The 18133-nt window shown below is 36.7% G+C and overlaps 1 pseudogene; it reads right to left on the bottom strand.

Moving 5' to 3' along the window:
• Positions 1–14251: 14251 nt before the first annotated feature.
• On the bottom strand, positions 14252–18133 carry LOC148730205 (uncharacterized; annotated as a pseudogene).

The raw sequence follows: 18133 nt of genomic DNA, 5'->3' as shown, positions 1-18133 counted from the left end.
AACATGAATAAATACGTAAGAATTTTAATCTTAGCTTTAAAAGTAGCTTTTCTAAGTTTCATTAGTTTATACTGAATATAATGGTAATAAATGCTTCTTATTTGTGTCATTTTAAAGGTACTAAAGGTGAAGCTACAAAGCAAGAACTTAGTTTGCTTGTTCCAGGTAATTTTGAGTTAAAGGCTTTTCATAACTTTTGCACGTGTGACAAAGCGAAGTGCCATTTTGCGGGGTGACGACGTTACAGCGGACCAATCCTTTTCCATCCCCCTAGAAAAAAGCATTTCTGCTTTAGAGTACACTTTAAAGCTTTTAATAGCCCATAGTCTTTTTGTATGCCTAGATCATTTGTGAAAATTCACTTCACTTTTGGTTTATTTATACGACAAAGATCCAATATAAAACCTTCGCAAATTATATAGGAACTGTCTCAGAAGATATTGAAAGCATGTGAGACACCAGCGTTGCAACTTTATATCAGAAGACACTGTTTATATGTAGCGATTATTCGCAGAGGGAGAGGTGAATATCGTCGAATAATCCCCAAGACGAAGTCGAGGGGATTATTCGACAATATTCACCGAGCCTGAGGTGAATAATTGTTTTAGTATAATTTCAGAGCTGAACAATAGAGAATTTTCAAAAGTCATAACATTTTAGTAACATTTATTAACATTTTATTTTAACATTTTATATAAACCGCACAGAGCGGTTTATATAGCGTCTTAGTATGATTTCAGAGCTGAGCAAAGAGTTCCAGCCATCTGATTTGTCGAGCAGTTCCTTATATGATGCTATATAAACCGCCCCACGCGGTTTATATAAAATGTTAAAATAAAATGTAAATGTTACTACAATGTTATGACTTTTGAAATTTCTCTGTTGTTCAGCTCTTAAATTATACTAAAACAATTATTCGCCTCAAGTTCTGTGAATATTGTCGAATAATCCCCTCGACTTCGTCTCTGGGATTATTTGATGATATTCACCTCGCCTTCCGCGAATAATTGTTAAATAAGGAACCGCTAGAGCAATCAGATTGCTGGAAACTCTTTGCTCAGCTCTGAAACTATACTAATTAATAATTAAAATGATATCACATAAGAATAACAATCTTAATTAGTTCAGATGCCAAAATAGCATTGACATGTTTGTGCGCGCATTTTATCAGCCGGAATGAAAACATGCTCCACTGGAAAATAATGATTTTGCCAAAAATGTATATTTTGATCCAAACTTTTCAAATTGCATCAGCCTTGCACGATTTCTGATAATTGATATGTGTGAATCCTAAGTTGTCAATTTATTAATCCTTTGAATGATCTTTTACTGTTTGTTTTGCATTCCAAGTAATTTTGTATATACATGTACAATCTATAGTAACAACAAAAAGTATTGTTAATTATAATGTTTATTTGAGTTGTATATAATAAATTCAATTCAATTCCTATCATATGGTGTTGTATGTTTTATGCAGTTAAGTGCAATTTAATGGAGTTGACAACGTGGAGCACAAGTACTACCCGGCGCAGTCAGCGGTCTGGCATGCACCTATATTCCTTTTGTTCTTGGTCCACGGGGCGTTGTTCAGTTTTGTTAGTGTTTTAGTCAGTGGTTTTCTGAGCGTTAGCATTTTTCCCTGTTTTTCTCCTTCTGTGTGGGGGCTCATGGCTGGGTCGCCTGGATTTGCCATCCATGGGAGCAGTCTTCATCTAGGAGCTGGCTGCCAATAGTGGAAGCTCCTGGATGTCTCAGGCACCCTACCTCCACTTTGTGGGGCAGTTGTTAAAGTGTCTATATTCTATTTTTCCTATTTTCCTAAGAAATTCCTAGGAGTTTCCTAGGAATTTCCTTAGGGACCTAATCTTGGTCAGACAAAAGTGAAATGTGTATCCTAAGAAATTCCTAGGAATTTCCTAGGATTTTTTTTGGATTTTAATTTTTTCACTCCTAGGAATTTCCTAGGAAATTTTTAGGAATTCTTTGAATTCTTCGTCCCAATTTACTGTGAAGTTTCACACCTTATTCCTAGGAATTTCCTAGGAATATTCTTAGGAAATTCCTAGGAAAATCTTAGGATTTCCTAGGAATTTCCTAGATCTTTTCGCAAGGGTTGTACTCACATTCATACTTACTCTAAGCAAAAAAGTTATAAAATTGAAAGAAATTATCAGAAATAAAATTGGAGTACTAGCAGCCTGGAATAACGACGGGGGCTAGCTGAGACAGGCAGCTAGTTAACATCAGCATTAAATAAAAATTAAAATACAGGTCAGCAAGAAGATTGAAGCACAAATGCACACACACACACAAGAAAAAAGAAACGGAGTTTATAAGATATGAAGGAAGTCTAAAATAGTTAGAGTTATTTATGAATACTAAACACTAATATATAAGAAGAGCACAATGTCTATGGCAAATAGTAACAGCTATATAATTATAAACCACAAAATAAAGAAGCACTTAAAAGGTTACAGAAATTAACAGGAGATTAGATTACAGTAAATCAGAAAACAATTCATTGCTAATCAGTACATATTAAGTAGCTAATAGTCTTTAACTAGATCGCATTTTACTGACTCCTTAAAGTTTGAGATTGATAAGGTTTTCAAATTTTTTCTTATCGAGCTCCATACTTTGGGGCTCTTAAACCTCAAATTAAATATTCCATAATTTTTTCTTACTTTAAGTATAGCCAGTAGGATAAATTTGAGGCACTTCTAGTTTTTTAGTTATGTTTTTTGTTTACTTGAGTGAAAAATGTATCAAACACAAATGGTAGGCGTCTATTGTAAAATTTATACATAAAGGCTGCAGTATTAACGAAGACAAGGTCAGGCAGTTTATCAATATTTAAGCACTTAAATATTGGACTAGAATTAATGCTCATGGAAATTAGAGAAAGTTATCACTCTCATTGCTCTCTTTTGTAAGATAAACAAAGGCTGGGTAGTCGAAGAATATTAGTGTTACCCCACGAGATTAAACCATGGATTAAAGAGGGATGTATTAATTAAAGCATAATATAGTTTAATCAAAATGTCTAAATTCACATAATAACGAAGTTTAGAAAGAATCCCAATATTTCGCTTGATCTTAAAGCAATATAGCTTAGTTGACTTTTCCATGATAAATGAGAATCAATTACAATACCTAGATATTTTATTGAAGACTCTTGGTTTAAGTTCATTCCATTTAAAGACGGAGGTTGACATGAAAGGGTAACTTTGTTTGTGGAGGGTGAAAGATGATAAAATTTGACTTGTCAATATTAAGTGAAAGTTTCTTAGCACTTAACTAAGCATGAATATTTACTAGTTCATTATTTACTTTGATTCAAGGATCTTAAGATTTTTATGTTTATAAAATAGATTGGCATCATCTGCAAATACATGAAAATCTAGAATTTCAGAGCAGTTACTAAAATCATTGATAGCGATAAGAAATAATGAGGGGCGCAGAACTGAACCTTGAGGAACACCACAAGAGACATATTGCAGTTCAGACTTAGTTTGCCCCAAGGAAACATATTGATATCTGTTGGCAAGATGAGAGATGAACCAGTCTTTGGTTACTTCACGAATGCCATATAGTAGTCTAGTTTTTCAATCAAGATATTATGATTTACAGTATCAAAAGCTTTACTGAAATCCAAGAATATACCACAAGAAAATTCCTGGCAGTCAATTGCATGACAAGTCAGTGATACTTATATAATAGCATGATCAGTTGAGTGATTTGCACTGAAGCCAAACTGCTCGCAATAAATTAATTTATTCTTGTCCAAGAAATCTAATAATCTCTTGTTCATTTGCTTTTCTAGCAGTTTATTGAATATTGAGAGAGTAGAAATGGGATGATAATTATTTAAACTTGCTTGCTCACCTTTTTTGAAAACAGGGGTAACTTTAGCTATTTTAAATAGATCTGAGACAATTCCAGTGGAAAAGCAGACATTAAATATAATTTCTAGAGGTGTAGATATAACTTGTTTGGTAATTTTTAAAATGGCTACTGGTATGCTGTAAGGTCCTGTAAACTTAGACATTTAGCCTAGTAATTTCACTTTCAATTTTAACTGTTGGTGTGGGAAACAGAAAGAAACTGTCATTGGGTGGAACTGCAAGATACTGAAGAGGCGATTTGTTTACAGTAGGAATCTTCTTTTTCAGACTACGTCCAATATTAGCAAAAAAGCTGTTAAAAGCATATGTCAATTAGACTTTGAAGCATTAATTTCAACATCTTCAACAAGTAATTTAGTGGGAGTAGAGCCAGATCTGGATTTAAGATTAATAAGTTGTCTTATCCCCTTCCAGACTTTCTTAGAATCAGTCATATTAGTATAGAAATAGTAATTATAATAATATTTTTTAGATACTTTTCATAGGTGATTAATTTTATTTCTCAGTATAGAGTTTGAATTTAGTGTGATAATAAGCAGACATAAATAGTTGAAATGTATTTTTTAAAAAGTTTGTTTTTTATATTTATTGAGACCCTTAAAAGCGTCTAAAGCAGGGGTTATCCATGGCTTAGATTTCATTCTCAATTCACGTATAGAGAGTTGTATAAGAGGGATATGAACATCAACTATATCAGAGATGCTGGTGTAGAAAGAATTAAATATATTATTAGGATCGGGATTAGCACTGGCATGCAGCACACCTTCTCAATCAACTGAATGGATATCTTGAATTATAGCAGATTTATCAAAATTAGAATAATCTCTTTTGTAGGTCTTAACCTTATTAGGCAAAGAGGTTAGTTTTTGGATAATAAGGAAACTAGGTAAATGATTAGTAAGATCATAAATAATATTCCCACTTAAGGCGAGGTGTTTCCAAGAATTAAAGAAAATGTTGTCAATTAAAGTTTGGAGTGGTCAATGATTCGAGTTGGTTGTGAAATATGTGATTGATATTTGAAGGACGCCAAAGTATTTAAGAAATTATCTGTATCAGAGGGAGAATCTAGTTTAAGCAGGTCAAGATTGAAGTCTCCTAAGATGATGCAGAATTTATTTTCCCTATTAATCTTTTCAATAGTAGAGTTAAGAAATACCATAAAGTCTTGCATGTTACCATGTGGATGCCGGTAAATCACACCACATTAGCATGTTACATGGAGATCCATTTTGCATTTCTACCCAAAGTGTCTCAAAATCATTAGTTGAAAATGTAAGATCAGGTCTGGTTTTGAATAATTGATCCTTCTTAAAATAAGCCAACTCCTCCAGCATTTGAAAGACTGGGTAACTGAGAGCAAAATGAATATCCTGGTATTTCAATATTGGATAAAAAACTTTGGTCAACTTTAAGCTTATAATCTCTGTGAGACCCACAATTGAAAAAGGCAAATATAAATCAGAAAGCATATGTTGTAAATTGTCAAGTTATAGAATAATTTACTAAGATGACAACTGAATTTTCTAAAAACGCTTAAAGAGAAGAAAAGTTTGTAAGAGCAATTTCACTCGTCACATATAACACAGTGGTTCAATGTTCCTTTCTTCGATTTCTGCATCACTGACCCTATCAAGGCCATAATCAGCGATGGATAATCTGTGAACAATGTTTTGAGAACCAACAGATATAATAGTCGGCCTCAAACTACATGAATCACTTTTTAATCCGATTTATCATATTTGATAATCATGTATCAGGCGGTAATTTGATATTTCTTGTTATAAATTTGCACTGGTGAGATCTTGTTTACAATTTCTTTGCTCGAATCAGCATAGCATGTAACTTACAATAGTCATGATGAATAAATTAAATAACCGCGTGATTTCATACACATATGTCTACCTACTGTTCCAGTTACCAATCTGCAGTAGAGCTGTGGTAATTCGAGCTCCCAAAAGAAACGAAAAAACGGTTCAAGCTAGAGAAGGTCCGAGTTATCTTTACTCGTGTTGAAATTTCAATCATCCTTTTGATAATTTATGAAGAATCATGAATTCGAACATACGATTCGATCGTGCTCAATTTTCGTACATTAAGTTTGTTGAATAGGATCGTTCAAACTAGATAGTTCATCAAGGTGTGTCCCGTTCACATACACGTTACCACTTTCAAAAAAATCGCGATTACAGGATGGGACGTGTCAATCAGCTATGATCTGACACTTCGAACGACGTTATCAGGGTAAATTTGAGCCAAGGAAAAGTAACATTTGTTGCGTTGACCGACTTCAAATCCAAGGGAAGTCGGATCCTGTTCGAGTTAACGATAGTGGGGTTCTACCGTGTTGAGGAAGCAATACATAGTTTTTCGACTGAATCGAAAAATGGAATCTTCTATATATTTGCAACGCAGTCAGTTGCAACGAGAGAAGAGTTAGCATATTTGATTAAAAGCGAAACAACTCGAATTCTACTTTACTCCAGTCTATTTTTGAGAAAAAATCAGCTTTTGCCCTTTAAATTGACAAAGAACGAGATATAAGATTTTTTGAAAGGATTAATTTGTCAGTTTTAATATTCGAAGTTTGAACAGACAAACATAAAGGACCACTTTTAAACAATGGAAAGTATTTTTCCAAAATCGTCCTAGCGTTCTTTGGTTTTTTTTTTGAGACCTTATAAAAATTAATGGAACTTACCGCTTTAGAAGTTTAGGACCCTGACGAATCGAGCTTCCAAATTCTCAGTAAACAGAAGAAAAGTTGTCAAGTTCCGCAATCTTCGGCAGAAACGCGAAGATTAACCTAACGTTATCCAAATCAGCGAGGCGTGTTCATCCCGTGATGTCCATTACAATGCCTCTATTTTTAAAACATTAAGCAATTATCAGATAATAGATCGCTTTCACTCACGTGATTGCCAACTATTCCAAATTATTGGAACAAAAGAGAGATTTATATCAGAAAGAGTTCAAATCCCAAAGTGGGGACTCGGTCCACCAAGTGGGATTTAGTGGTAGGACATTTCAGTTCTGCAGCTATCGTACGTGAGTATGTTTGGGTAGTGTTGATCTTGTACCCAGGTCCTTCCTTGTAACTGTAACATGAAAGGTGTTGGGAACGATACTATCTTAATGCTCGTAACAGACCTTTCATGGCTGAGCAGTTGCAGTCACACGGTAGGATCTAAATAATTCATGGACACAGCCGGAGCAAGACAAAGACAGATCTAATAATGTTAAAAAATCGAGGCAGGGTGGTGGCTCCTGTAGTTGTGTATTAGTTGTAGTCTGCTAAACCAGAACAAAAGCACCTGTCCAATAATTTCAATTAACTTTCTTGTCTATTTAAGATGTCCTTTACATTACAAAGGCTTTGTAAATGATCACTCAAGCATGTTGTAGGGCGCGAAATATCTGGGTGAATCAAAATTACAGAAGAATTTTTCCTTTTTCTAAATGGGCTAAGTCTACCTAAAGCTAGGTGAATAAAATGTATCATATCTTCAAAAAGGCTTATAAAGCTGGATTAAACAGACGCAGAAGAACACATGAGCAACAAAACTGGTTGGACAAATTGATCGATAATAAAAATAGCGGACTTTGCACGCTGAACTGTACAAATAACAGAAAATAGTGGATTGGTTACAGTCTACTAAACCAGAACAAAAGCCCAATTGATTCAACTTCTATACCTTTAAAGATGCGTATTGTTCTTACACTGCTAACACAACTATAAATCGATAATAAACGCACTTATCAATAAAAATGGCTGGCTGTGCACAGAATAAATGATTGTTGATTAGTTGTTATCTGCAAAACTAGAACATAAGCACGACCATAATCAAATACTTTACTTTTCATGCAAACGTTTTGTCAAAAAATTTCTAAAAGTCCAACAAAAAAGGCCTGCTCAGTCTTCACCTCGACTTTGGTAAGAAAATACCCCGCGTTTGATCTTGTAGTGGTACAGTTATTCTATACAAAAGATGAACGGCTTCTTCTTTGCCTTGGTTCTTCTTGTTAGCGTTTCTTCGGCCGCCAGAGTGCCATTTCTGCATGCAACTGAAGGTATGAATATCTGATTTCAAGGTAGAAAATAGGTAGATCTCAGATCAATTCGTCACCCAGCGTGCATTGTCGGCCGAGTTGGCGCCTTGTGGTCGTTAGACTTATAGTCTGAAAAAAGTGAAGCAGTCCTAAATATTTAGGCATGGTCTGAGGGTTTTTAAGAAATATTCTCGGATAATCTTAAAATCCCAGAAAAGAGCAAATTAATCTTGCATTTTCACTCATCTCTGTTTTTATTCGGACCGATATTTTGCTTAACATATGCTAAGAATTTTTTGGCGCGCGGTAAAATTGGTTGGGGGTAGGGGAGGAATTACTACTAAAATCCGTTCTCTTAGCTTAAATTTTGAAGGAGATTTTTAATGTTTTGGAAATAATGCTAACAATTATCAAAGAGTTTGACTCTTACATTTTTTATTGTTGTTGTTAGTTGAGACGTTTCGCACGCGTGCGCGCGCCCCCAGATCGCAGGGACCTGTGCGCCTTTTTTTCTGTACAGGATTAGGCACACAAAAAAATTCCTAATCGTGTATTACACTCTTCATCTCTTCATATATTGCGCAGTTACCAGACCTGCATAAATTTTTTGAGATGGAAATCATCACCCTTCTATGCCACTTTTGACTTCTCGTTTTTCAAGATGAAATAAGAAGCTTTCTGAAGCAAACGGAAAGGGATATCTCAAGTAAATCAGTGCGTTGATGTGAATTGAGTCTATTCTCGTCAATTGAGTATTTTAAGTAGAGCAAAACTCGGAGTAGCGGGAAAAACTCCTTTCAAGGGAAGTTGTGTTCCAAGAGATATACGTATGGATGGTCATCATTAAACGCCTAAGAGGGGTCGGAGGATTTTAGTTGCTTACCCGATTCCCCTTTAAGGCTATGTATATGTATTATTCTTGTGATCCCCTCTTGGGCAGATGACTGGCAGTTAATTTTTCTATATCCCTCCACCTTGTACACTCCCCTTGTGATCTTCCCCAAAATCCTCCACCCTTGCCCTTCAGGAGGTGAATTAGGACAACCTCCAAAGTAAGTTTAAGCAAGGCGTCGAAGGAGAAGAATGAACTCTGAATTTTTTCCGTTTTCATATTATTATTCATTCAACGCTCCAGGAATTTAGCAAGAAAAAATTCTCGTTAACTTTTTAACACAAATATTTTGAATTTGGTGTAACAAGGCTGAAGGTGGACGCTTAGAGGTTCACCTGTTGCCATTTTCCGTTAATATTATGCTCGCACGCGTGAAAGCTAGGTAACTGTCTTCTTAACAAGCAATATTTGATTTCCAACTGGAACAAGCAAAGACTAAGCACAACACTGAAGTGAGATTTAAAATTGTTTCTATTGTCATCATTATCGTCATTATTATCGTCACTGTTATCATTATCACTATTACATGTATCATTATGCTTAATTCATTACTCTCCCACCTTTGTGTGATTTTGTACAGAGTTAAATGAAATTCAACTGAACGAATCTAATTGGAAGCGTGATAACAGTAAGTTGGAAAGAATTCTTAAGGTTTTCATTAGTTTTCAATAACTTTCATAAACTTGGTGATTTGTCTAAAAAATTCGCGCAACCTTATTAAAAATTTACCAGTTAGATGCAAAACTAAACTAGAACCAACCATGAATAGTTCTCTTTCTTTTCCCGCCTCAGAAAATTTGTTCGAATGGTTTTAAAATTTTATTCTGCTGCTTGATCTGAGTGGCTGTTGTGAATTTTACGGCTCAATCAATCAATCATCAATCACCTCATTAAGAAATCGATTAGTAAGTCAATCAATCAGTCAGTCAGTCAGTCAGTCGGTCAGTCACTCAGTCAGTCAGTCAATCGGTCAGTCAGTCAGTCAATCGGTCAGTCAGTCAGTCAGTCGGTCAGTCAGTCAGTCAGTCGGTCAGTCAGTTGGTCAGTCAGTCGGTCAGTCAGTCAGTCAGTCAGTCGGTCAGTCAGTCAGTCAGTCAGTCACAGTCAGTCAGTCGGTCAGTCAGTTCATCAGTCTCTCAGTCCATTAGAAATTCAATTAACCAGTCAGTCACTAGGCCAGTCAATGAAACGGTCAGTCTGTCAATTAGTCAGTCAGTCCTTCAGTCAGTCAGTCGGTCGGTAGATGATTCTGTCATCAAATCAGTCAGTCAGTCGGTCAGTCAATTAGTCAGTCAGTCTGTCAGTCAGTCAGCTGATCAATGAGTCAGTCAGTCAATCGATTTTAATGTCATCAGTCAGCCAGTCGATTAAAATTCAGTCAGTCGACCATTCAGTCAGTCAAACAGTCCGTCAGTTGGTCAGTCAGACAGTCAGATAGTAAGTTATTTAGTCAGACAGTTGGTCGGTCAGTCGGTCAGACAGCCGGGAAGTTCGGCAAGAAGTCAGTCAATCAGGTCAGTCGGTCAGTCAGACAGTCCATCCGTAAGTCGGCCAGTCATTCAGTCGGTCAGTCATTCAGACTTTCAGTCAATCAGTTAGTCAGTCATTCAGTCGTCAGTCAGTTATTACGTTGCCAGGCGGTGGTTTGGTCAGTCTTCGTCAGTCAATTACAGAAATAAACACTTTGCGAAGTGTTTCAACTCCATTTCAACTATTTGTTCCACATAGTGTTTTCTGTGTTTACTTTACAGTCAGCAGCTGTCCCCAATGCAAAGCGGCGACTTCCGGATGCGATTGTTCATTTAGAAATAGCTGCTATGACTGGCTTTGTTGTACCAGTGGAAAGTAGCTGCTATGACTGGCTTTGTTGTACCAGTGGAAAGTAACTGTGTTTAGGGCTGAAATAGGGTAAAGAGCGTTTTCACTTAATCTGTAGTTTTACCAACGAAGTGATAATACGGACAAGCCTGAGTATGGACTTCTTTTCAGTTCATTTTATCAACCGGGTGAATGATAGCTAACAGTGACATAGCAGTGTGCTTCATCACAACAAGGAGGAAAGCAATTTACTCAAAATTAAATTTTACTAACGAAGTAATATGTTGATTTTAGTCAAAGCCTTAAACTCTCTGGACCCACATTTCTCATTTCCAGACCCCCACATACCCCCTCCCCCAGATCCTCTACGGATACATTAATCAGCAAACAGTTTATATAATCACAGAAACTTGTCAGCTAAGAAGAGGATGTTATCTTGATCTAATCCTGTATTCTCTTTACGATGTAACAAAGAAATGACATGTTCGTTCCTGAAGAGAGAACTACAAACTACGTCTTAAAATGAATTAAATGGTAAAAAGTTATCAAACGAGGCGTGGCTCGAGCTGTATTTGACCAGTAACAGATACTTTTGTTTATCGTGGTGAAAGTGCTGAATAAATGTTTGTTGATCGTTTTTCTCACTGTTTAGGTTCAATCATAGAGTCAAGCTATATAGTGAATATTGACTTTTCGGCTGCCATACTAGAAATCTTCCCTTGGGGAATGGTATTATAATGATAGTCGAGACCTCATAAATGAGAACCGATATACGATGTAACAAAGAAATAACTAATAACGGATAACTAATAACGGATAACTAATAAAGGATAACTAATAACGGATAACTAATAACGGATAACTAATAACGGATAACTAATAACGGATAACTAATAACGGATAACTAATAACGGATAACTAACTGTTAGCACAGTAATGACTGAACTGTCTATAATTGTTACTGTTCTTTATTTTGGTATACTCATTTCCCCTTTTTTCCTCCATCAGATGACGTGCCATTTACGTGGAGGGTTTCAGCCTGATTTCAAGTTCTTTCTCAAAGGGAATCGCACTTAGCACCAGCGTGATTGTAGTCGAAATTATATTCGTTTGTTGATGGGCGTATAAATTAGAGATTTTCAACGAAGATAAGGAACATTAAAAGTGTGATATTTCTATCAAGATGATTTTTTAAACTTTTTTACCCAAGTTTTTTTTTTCTGTAGCACATTTTATCTACTAGGAAGGGACACCTGTCACCTTAGGTTGTTAATAATCTACCAAACTGCACGTTCAGCATTTTATCAGACACGTATCATGACTCAGGGTGTGGGGAAAAGTTTCCATTAAAAGCATTTTGTGGTTTTGGTAACCATTATGACCCTTAGGACGTAATGAGAAGACTATTCACGATCCCTATTAGTTTCCTTCCTGTGAGGGGTAGGGACATTTCCTCTACCCCCTCAGCTTTACAGGCTCGTTAACGAGGGTGGGTAGGGAGGGATAAAATATGGACACAAAGTAGGTGACGCTGAATGCAAACAAATGGCTCGAGCGAGACCCTAAATCTCCGAAAAAGCCCATGAATAACTTATTCATATTTCAAAAGCCAGTTTTCTTCGTTCCGCTTTACCACGAAAGGTTACAGAATTTAATACAAGATTGTGATCCGTATTGCTAGTATTCCAAAGGGCTGGACTAGTTAAAAGCGCGTGATTTACCAGTTACAATTAAAGAGTTTGATATTCTGGTCCGCTGAGATGCTGTGGAAAAAAAAAATCTACGTGTAAGCTTGCCAGTTAAAATTATATGAATATTTTTCACTCAGCCGCGCGCCATGGTTTCAGAATAATTAATTTCCTGCCCAATCATTTCAGCTTTCTGGTCTTTGAAAGTTACTGCATAAAACGTCAAAATACCGCCTGTGAAATGAACAAGACACGAACTAGCGACTGTTTTTTGAAGTCGTTAAATTTGTAGAGACTTCATGACGGATACGGTAATTTTATTGCGGGTTGGTTTTAGACAAGAATTGGGGGCAGGTCAGAGTAGGTAGTGTGTAATTGAAAGCAACCATTCATTCAAGACAGTAAATAAGTTATGGCGATTAGATTTTTGAAATAAATTCATTTCGTTCTGAAATTTGAAAACTTTTTTTCTTCATACTAAATTCATATTAGGGCTTCGAACAGGCAACTGCACCTGGCGTGAATCGACACAAAGTTATTACTGAAAGCAAAACTGGTTAGAGGCACTAAATAATCATTTAAAAAGGGGGTTTTGATAGTCAGTGCAGTGTGCGCATATAAAAAACAGTTGTCGATTAATCGCAGTCGGCTTAACCAGAAAAATAGTAGCCCGACATCCCTTTATTCGCTCGACAATTTAGTTAGGATTTCTTAGCACGTAATATCTTGGTGGCTCAAGATTACGGATAATTTTTAATTTTTTATTTTATTCTAAACTGGCTGCGTTTACAAAGCGAAACTAGTTAGGGTTACTATCGATTAAAAATTAGGCCTCACGGAACAGCGTACGCACGTGAGTCAAGGAATTTTCAGACATGCGCAGATGACGCCCTTGTTGTGTTTACTTCTCCCCTCTACGCTTTTAAAACTTTACCGTCGAATATCTTATCAAAACACAAAGTCTCTGGTAGTTTAATACTTAGACCGCGAAGACTGCAACGGAGTTAAGGATTCTACCGTTTTATTTTTTTCTTTTCATCGACTTAGTGGTAGAAATGCTATTTTTTCGTACTGTTTTGTCATTCATTGCGCGTGGTGTTTATTATTAGGAATTTCGAAACGGACAAGTTCAAGAATTGGCATCGTAGTTTCAAGGCAAATTGAGGTTTGGAGTCCACTATTGTTCGTATTAAAGGTATTTTCATCTTTTTAACGCGTTCTCGAGGTGTATTGGAGGAATGAAATATATCGACTGAGTAAAGCAAGCGCACGATGCTCGAGGTAAGATTATAAACTAGGTTATCTTAACCCTATCTTGGGGGTGTTCGTGGTAATGGGTCGATTAGCTTACATTCAATATCGTCCACCCGAGATCGAGAGTGAACTCCGGTTTATTCGTCAACAGGAACCAAGAGCAGTTTAATTATCTCTCACTTCTCGGGTACTCGTTGGTACTATTGATGATGTTTGACTGATATCGATTGTTAAATCAATGCTTATTTCTTTTGGGCGCTTTGAATGTGCAGGATCGACCAATACACTGATCTTTTTCGACCACACTGCATATTCATATTTGTGTTGCTCCAGATTTAGAGGCTATGACAAGTTGCTTGTATGTGAAAAAAAATTGCATCGTTGTAGATATTTAATAGGGGAAGAAAAACGTTTAAAGGGGAGAGAGGATTCATTACGGGTCAGATTTGTACTACTTATCTTTTACACGGAATAAGGAAAGACAGGATAAAGAATTTGGCACATTTTTAACATTTCCAGTGTTTAAATCTAATTTATTACTGTTATGCATTGTACACTAACTGTATGTAACAGAACATTGGCTGCATTACTTAGCTTTGCCCTTCCTGTACAAAATGATTCACTTAATGTACAAGAACACCTATGCACAAGTCATGTACTTATCACATTAAAAGTTACCTACTGCTAATGATATGTTTAACTATACATGTGCAACATTATAATGATATAATCTACATGTAATTAAATATTACATTTATTATGGTCTTAAACTGCTGTAGTGAAGTGACAGCATTTCAATGTTTGTTTAATATTCTACTAAGCTACAGTTATGCATAACAATTTAAAATCAGATATATTACAGCTTCATTTACCTACTGTTCATTTTGAATGTAATGTTCAATTCATTTAATTCAAGATCCAATACAACATGACTAAATACATGTATGTCTCAGCTTTGGCTCCATGCACTTTACTTATACCCTGCAAAACCAGTTACAATATTGCAAAGCTAACATGCTACATACACTAAAACTGATATTGACCTCTGTTCACTTAACTTAAGTGGCATATACAACATGCTTTTATCAGGTCAGTTCTAACATGTTGCATTGAAACATTTATTAATTTTTAGATGTGTCTCTGTGAGTAAAAATGCATTCATGTTGAGATACATTTACTTCATGCAGTGTGGGTCAGTGAAATTAGTTCTTATGTACAAATCTAAAATGTTTAAAAATTATTGAGCCACCCCTATGACTACTTTATTCTTCATGTGTAGGGAATGGTGTAATATGTACAGTCATGTGGGACCTGGAAAGACAAGTAGTTGGAGGTTGGAGGACATTTGGAATGTTTTGTAAACACAACTGGCATTCTCTTGGTAGATCATAAATTGGTAGCTCCCCCCCATAGTTCCACACCTTTAGCGCTGCTAGCTGCATGAGTCTTGGAACTTGTCCATCAGGTGTACTGGTAACTCCCTCAGTTACTGTTGGGCTGAATGACCTTTGTCCCTCCAGTGCAGATGTTCCCTTGGCAGAAGCTTTCCAGTGAAGTTTAAGTTTGTGACCATCAGCTTTTAGTGACTGAATCATATCCGGTAAGTCATTGTTTACTTTCTTTTCTATCCAAGCTTTAGGGTAAACATCCTTTGCTGTAAGTGGCCCATGTGTGCTGTTTTCTCCAATCTTGTTTAAGTTCTTTCTTGCCTCTTGCAAAAGGTCTGTGGTGAGCATTTGGGCATATTCTTTCATTCTTTCTTCATGAACTTCACGTGCAGCCTCTGTGGTCCTGGTGTTGGTTTTTCCACTGTGCAGAATGTTCTCAACAAATGTGATTGAAGCCTGTTTTGATAACTCTGACATGTTATCATTAAGATACAGTTGTGAAAGGTTGAACTGTCTTTCTGCAAGAACACTGTTAACTGGAAGACTGAAAATGTGCTTGGCGTAGAACTCAAACAGGTTTGGAGTGGCTTCTTTACTTATGAGTGAGCTCTGTTGTGATAAGGCCATTTCTTTGATCTCACATAGCAATTGAGGTTCCTTTAATTTCCAAAGAGTGGCCCATTTAATTAATCCAACTCTGTCCTTAGAGACCAATGTGAGAATGTTCTGTCCATGAACATGAAAGGGAATGTTCTCTGACTTTTCTTTTTGTTTTTCAGATCTGACTGGAACTCCAAGAAGCTTTAAAACCGAATGCCAGAAATGACTTTGGTATCTCTGATCAGCTCCCATTCCAAACAACTTAGGAAAAGTTAACCACTCTGCTCCATGATCTTTGATTACTTTAAGTGCTTCTTGTAACATTGGCCTCTGCACTTGTTTGTGAAAATGATCAATGGCTGCTGGGTCTTTCAGTGACATCTTTACCTGTTGTGATGTTGCAGGAAAATGTTCTGATGGAGACTTCAACATTTCTCTTAAAGTTTCATGGTGCTTCAAAATAGTTGCTGGCCATAACCGTGCAAGGTAACCACTGGAAAAACCAAGTTCTGCATCACTAGCTTGGGATGCGTTCAGAGATAGAATGATGAGCTTGTCAAGGAATTCAAACAAAAACTTGATTTCAACTTGAATGATAGGACTTGAGCTCATCTTAATGACATCTTGCCAAATAGTGTGGTGGCTATCTGATTTTGGCAATCTTTGAAGGAGACGCTCAGCAAGCTGTAGATAAGCTTTTCCATACTTAAGATACCACTGGAGAGTCTCATGATAATATGTCCACCTTGTGTCAATGAATGTCTGAGGAAGGGGTGGCTCTTTACTAAGAATACCTAGAGAAACATACATAACTTTGTATTGGCTTGGATGCTCATGATGGAGCCAAGATATTTTATATAGTAATTGTAAAACATGGGGTTTACTCATGTCACCCTTTGCTCCAAACCCAGCCTGGCACATTCTTCTCAGCATGATGTTTAGTACATGTGGGTAGCATCCTACAAAGAACATTTCTTTTCCAAAAATTTTGGTGTTGTTTGTTAAGAGACCATTTACTTTTCCCATTTGGGTAGAGGCATTGTCCCCAACCAACCCTGAAACATTGGTGATGTCATATTCATTTTTCACAACATGATAATCCACATCAGACTGGTGTTTTCCAGACCCGCTTGCTGTAAGGCTGTTTGCTAGGACATAAGCTCGGGGCTTGCTCTCTCTAGGGCACCAGGTGTGAACACCCACTATGTGCCTCTCTTCTCCTCCTTTGTGGGAGTCATCGCTCCAGAGATGAAAATCATACTTGGAGTTTGAGAAGCACTTGTGTAAAATTAGTTTGTCTGCTTCACCTAAGAGAACATTCCAGTCAGAAAGTGTACTTGGGGAGACAACAAAGTTTGTGGGGGGGCTAAAATCAAACAAAATATTGAAAATCAGATGTAATGCTACAGGTGTCTTTTGATAAGATAACAAAGATGCATGTTGCATGTATCTGACACAAGCCATAAACATCAAAGTTCTTTGGTTGTATCCATTGTTACCATGTGCAAATGTCTCCACAAGAGAATATCCCTTTTTGACAAACTCATTGTTCCCCTGCAATTTCTTTTTCAGTTTTGAGGAAGCAGATCTTGTCCCTCTTAACTTGTTGCTGACTTGTTTTTCTTTTTTTCAGTAGACGTAAGTGAGCCTCAACACGTCCTTTTTCAATTGGATGTTCCTTCCTTTTACAAATACTGAAATTATGAAGAGATAACGATTGAAATTAGTCAAATGTAACTCACGGATTTCACATGATAGAGTATGGAAACAAAGAATGCAAAGTAAAAATATCCGACTAGAAATCCTATCAATGAGGTATGTTAATAAACTCTCGATACTGTATGACAATTAAAGATACGTGTCGTTATGATTTGCTGACCGAAAAATTAAGTTGCCTGTACATTTTATACTGACCATGCGGCCATATCGACTACTTTATCTTAACATTCAAGAGGTTTTTTTTCGGCTTCTGTTTGGTGGGAGTGTTATCGGTTTATGATTAAAACCATTTAAAAGTGGTGTCAACTACGATCGCGCAAGTTGCAACCGGCGAAAATTCAGAATGGGAATGAAAATCAGTCACCGTAATTGGTGGCTCAGACAATCTGCAGTAGTATTCGTAGACATTTGCAAGTGTTTGCATTTCCATTCCCTCCTTAAAAACACTTGGCTAGACTGCCTCTTAGGGTTTTGACTGTTCTTTTTAGATTGGCGTTTTCGGACCTCAAACCCTTACACTCTCTCTCGAGTCGATCGAGTTTTTCTTCACTTTAAAAGCTGCACACTTGCACTACAATGCTGCTTTTTTCTATTTCTTCGGAATAATTCACATATTTTCTCGGCTTCTTTTTGACTGGTGGCTGACTTTTGCAAGAAAACTGGCTGCCGTGTGCTCTTTTACGTGCTATTAGGTCTCATCGTCGGCGAGTCGGCCGGAGATTAATTAACAAAAATCTGTAACTTTGACGTAAACAACTCACGGCACGAGCCCGCGTTCCTTTTCTCACGCAGTGCTACAAGGTAATGTAATCTGCGCAT

Source organism: Stylophora pistillata, chromosome 5, assembly GCF_964205215.1.
Source record: "Stylophora pistillata chromosome 5, jaStyPist1.2, whole genome shotgun sequence".
Classification (NCBI taxonomy): domain Eukaryota; kingdom Metazoa; phylum Cnidaria; class Anthozoa; order Scleractinia; family Pocilloporidae; genus Stylophora; species Stylophora pistillata.
The sequence above is the reverse complement of the archived record's forward strand: the minus strand, read 5'-3'. Positions and strand labels throughout refer to the sequence as shown.